Genomic DNA, 4,998 nt, shown 5'->3' with positions numbered 1-4,998 from the left:
CTCAGGCGTGCCCACCCTGACCAGGCGGTGAGGTCCTCTCCCAGGTTCTGGGAGCAGACCAAAACATTCTTTCCTTCTGAAGGTTTTACGATGCATTGTTATCATTAACCAGTCTTTTACTATTAAACTTAAATGGCCAATTGAGACAAACAGTTCTGAGACCGTTCTTCCACCACTGATTAAGACTGGGGTGGCAGGTGTTAGGGGTAATATTCATTTAGCCTTCTGAGCTTTGGGCAGACTTGGTGACTTTGCCAGCCCTGCAGCCTGTCCATCTTGCTTTGATGACACCCACAGCAACTGTCTGCCTCGTCATCCGCAGCAAAAACGACCAAGTGGAGGGGGGTAGTCAGAGAAGCTTTCAACACAATATGGCCAGCTAGGGACCATGTCAACAATGGCAGCATCACCAGACTTCAAGAATTGGGGGCCATCTTTCAGCTTCTTACCAGAACGACGATCGATCTTCTCTTTTAAGCTCAGCAAACTTTGTATGCTTGCATGTGGGCCGGGTGACAATCCAGAAGGGAGCATAGCCAGCACTAATTTGGCCTGATGGTTCAGGATAATCACCTGAGCAGTGAAGCCAGCTTTCCATTGGTGGGTCATTTTGCTGTCACCAGCAACATTGCCACGCCTAACGCCTTTGACAGACACGTTTTTTACGTTGAGTTTACATTGTCCCCAGGCAGAGCTTCACTCAAAGCTTCATGGTGCATTTCAGACTTGACTTTGGTGTTACATTGACTGAAGCAAAGGTAACCACCATGCCAGGTTTGAGAACACCAGTTTCCACCGGCCCACGGGGGGACAGTGCCAATAATTTTATAGACATCCTGGAGGGAAGCGATCCAGAGGCTTGTCAGTTGACGAGTTGGCGGCAGAATGCAGTCCAAAGCTTCCAGCAGCGTGGTGCCACTGGCACTGCCATCTTTAAGGGGTGACTTTCATCCCTTGAACCACGGCATATTAGCACTTGGCTCCAGCATGTTGTCACCATTCCAACCAGAAATTGGCACAAATGCTACTGTGTCAGGGTTGTAGCCAATTTTCTAATGTAGGTGCTGACTTCCTTAACGATTTCCTCTATCTCCTTCTGACTGTATGGTGGCTCGGTGGAATCCATTTGTTGACACCAACAATTAGCTGTTTCACACCCAAAGTGTAAGCCAGAAGAGCATGCTCACGGGTCTGCCAGTTCTTGGAGATACCAGCTTCAAATTCACCAACACCAGCAGCAATAATCGGAGACAGCCCTAGTCAGCCTGAGATGTGCCTTGTAATCATATTCTTGATGAAGTCTCTGTGTCCTGGGGCATCAATGATAGTCACATAGTACTTGCTGGTCTCAAATTTCCACAGGAGATGTCAATAGTGATACCACGCTCATGCTCAGCTTTCAGTTTGTCCAGAACCCAGGCATACCTTGAAGGAGCCTTTTCCCATCTCCGCAGCCCTCCTTCTCAAACTTTTTCGATGGTTTCTTTGTTGATTCCACCACATTGTAGATCAGGTGGCGGTTGTGGTGGACTTGCGGAATCTACGTGGTCCAAATTTACTGATGTTGATGTGAGTCTTTTTCCTTTCCCATTTTTGCTTTTGAATTAGTGGTGGCTTTCACAACACCTGCATTCTGACGGCAAACCCCTTGCGAAAAAGCAAAACTTATGGTTTCTGTAGAAAGAATAATTGTAGTTATTACTCAAGGGGATAGGATAGCTCAGTTGGTTATTTTGCCCCAGTTTTATACTAATAATCCTGTGTTTAAATCTGCCCATGTAAATCAAGGGCTCTTGGGCCTGGTGCAATTTCAGTGTCCTCTTTAGAGAAACGTCCCACATTCACTCTATGGGTTGGAGAAAAACCTCTACATGGGATCCTAGATAATGGAGCTGATACCACTGTGATAGTGAAAGCCTTCTGCCCAAAGTCCTGGCCCTTAGAGATATCTCACTCCACCTTATAAGGAGTGGGGACAGCTGAAAGCTCCTCAAAAAAAGCAGCAAGATTCTTAAATGGAGAGATAAGGAAGGACACGAGGGATGGTTTCAGCCTTTTGCTTTAGAACAAGTACCTGTCAACTTGTGGGGACAAGATGTACCCAATGGTATGGGGGCTATACTAACTACTTAGCCTATACAAAGCATGATGAAGAAGCAAGGCTTCATCCCAGCAAGAGGATTGGGCAAAAATTTACAAGACGAAACTTATACTGTAACTAAAGAGCTAAAAATAACTAAACTTCCTCATGATAAAACAGGCTTGGGAAATTTATCCTAACGGTCACTGTTAATAAGCCTCTTCACATTAAACCTTTGCCCAACACCTGAAAATCAAATGATCTAGTGTGGATTGTACAGTGGCCCCTGATCTGGTGTGGATTGTACAATGGCCCCGTCCAAGGAAAAATATTGAAGAAATCTCATCAATTAGTTCAGGAACAGTTACAAAGTGGTCATATTCCTTCCACTTCACTTTGGAATACACCCATTTTTGTGATTAAGAAAAAGTCTGGAAAGAGGAGATTATAACAAGATTTAAGGGAAATTAACAAAACTATGATGTCTATGGAACCTACTCAGCCTGATCTCCCTTCTCCTGTAACTATTCCAAAAAAAAATTGGCCTATGATACTTACTGATTTAAAGGATTGTTTCTTTACTATTCCACTAGATCCTAAAGATGTGTGAGAGATTTGCTTTTAGCATTCCTTCCATAACTTTTCAGGAGCCTTCTCATCACTATCATTGGGTTGTGTTACCTCATGGGATGGCCAATAGTCCTACTATGTGTCAGGTATAAGTAGCCTCTTCCCTAAATCCTTTGAGGCAAAAGTATCCACAGATATATATTATCCATTATATGGATGGTGTTTTGTAAGCAGCTAAAAAATGGAAAAAGAATTGTTGACAGCATATGCTGATTTACAAAATTTGGGGGCTACAGGGTTAAGGATTGCTCCTGAAAAGGTTCAAAAGAATTTCCCATATCAGTATTTAGGACATGAATTATTACAAAAAGGAATTCACCCACAAAAATCTTAAAATTAGATTAATACACTAAAGACCTTAAATGACATTTGAAAATTATTAGGAGATATAAATTAGCTTCAACCAACATTAAAATTAACTACAGGAGAATTGAAGCCATTACTTGGTATTTTAAAAGGTGATTCCTCTCCAAATTCACCTAGACAATTAACTCCAGAAGCATGTGAATGCCTAAATTTAGTACAACAGCTTTGGAAGAGGCTAACCTTAATTATATTGATTATTCTAGGCCTCTTTTGTTTTTGATTTTTGTTTCTGCTCATTCTCCTACTGGGATTTTTTTGGCAGAATGGCACTTTAATGTGGGTTTATTTACAAGCTTCACCTGCAAAAATAGTGGTGGCTATCCTCAAGATATTGCTCAATTACTGTTCAAGGCTTGAAAAATTAGCTTACGGACCTTTGGCAAGGAACCAGACCTTATTATTACTGCCTATACCAAGGAGCAGCTACAATATTTAGCACAGGAATTTACAGATTGGGCTATTTTAATGTGCACTGTTGTTAGTCAGTTTGATAAGCTTTATCCTGATAGTAAGATTTGTCAGTTTTTTAAAATGCATCCAGTAATTTTTTCCATGAATTATTGTTAGTTCCCCTTTGCAAAAGGCTCGTTTAGTGTTTACTGATGGTTCTTCCAATGGATGTGCTGCAGTAGTATCTGGAGGGAAGGTAGAGGCTATAAAAATTTCTAATTGTTCTGGACAGCTAGCAGAATTGAAAGCTTTACAAATAGTTTTGGTAATGTTTCCTGATGAACCTTGTAACATATACAATGATAGTGTGTATGTGTCTCAGAGTGTCTCACTCCTTGAGACTGCTGCCTTTGTTGCTCCTGTTTCATCAATTTGTGCCTGCTTATTACAAGTATAGATTTTGCTATGGAACCATCAGGAACCTATTTTTGTGGGCCATATAAGAGGACATTCCATGTTACCCAACCCCTTAGCACAAGGCAATGAGTTGGCTGATTCTTATACTCAGTCTCAATGTTATTGTATGTTAATGAATATTACTGTCTATGATAAAGCTTTCAAATACATAAAACATTCCATCTTAATGCTAATTCTTTGAGGTTTCACAATGGAGTAACTAAAGACCAAGCACCCCAAATAATCAGTCAATGTCCCCAGTGTGCCCCATTTATTTCCTCTCCCAATTTGGAAGTTAACCCAAGAGGGTTATAGCATAATGATATTTGGCAAATGGATATTACATATTCCTTCCTTTGAAATTACCATCGAAATGTCTATCGATAACTATTCTGATTCTACTTTTACACCTCTGCACAGTGAGAAAAATTAAGATGCTAAAAGTCATTGCCCTACAGGCCTTTGTCTTTGTGGGAGTCCCAAGGACAATTAAAAAACTGATAATGGTCCAGTATATACTAGTGGCATTTTTTAAAAATTTTTGAGGATTAAGATATTGTACATAAACTGGCATTCCTTAATCATCAAGGACAAACCATAGTAGAAAGAGACCCACAGGCCTACACCCAGCTTTAGGTATCACATAGGTGCAATCACCAACAACAGACAACTTCCCTGGGCCTGGATGATATTCTGATATAATTTTCTTCATAGAAACCTCCCTTCTCTGATGTTTTCTCCCTTATTTATGTATTTCTCTGAACACTTTTGGCTTGGGGGGGGGGCAGGGCACAAAGTAGAAGGTCAGGAAAGATATCTGTTATTTCATGGTATCCACAATAAGTACTTCAAAGACAATGACTGAGCAGATGAAAAAAGGAATGCAAAAAGAAAAATTTCAATGAGTTCAGTATCTCAAGTGTAAAGAATGTTTATGTTATTATAAAATATAAACATAAAGCAAATAAGAAAAATATAAACAGTAATGTAGGAAGAAACCCACTTCTGTGATAATGAATAGGAAATAGTTCCCATTAAGAGAAAGTTTTAGTTTTTTAAAGAGCCTCATAAAAGCA

General features: G+C 40.3%; 1 pseudogene; it reads right to left on the bottom strand.

Annotated features, from left to right (window-relative positions):
• Positions 1-69: 69 nt before the first annotated feature.
• LOC116914224 lies at positions 70-4,370 on the bottom strand (annotated as a pseudogene).
• Positions 4,371-4,998: the final 628 nt, after the last annotated feature.

Source organism: Rattus rattus, chromosome 1 (genome assembly GCF_011064425.1).
Source record: "Rattus rattus isolate New Zealand chromosome 1, Rrattus_CSIRO_v1, whole genome shotgun sequence".
Classification (NCBI taxonomy): Eukaryota; Metazoa; Chordata; class Mammalia; order Rodentia; family Muridae; genus Rattus; species Rattus rattus.
Note: the sequence above shows the minus strand (reverse complement) of the source record. Positions and strands in the feature narration are given on the sequence as shown.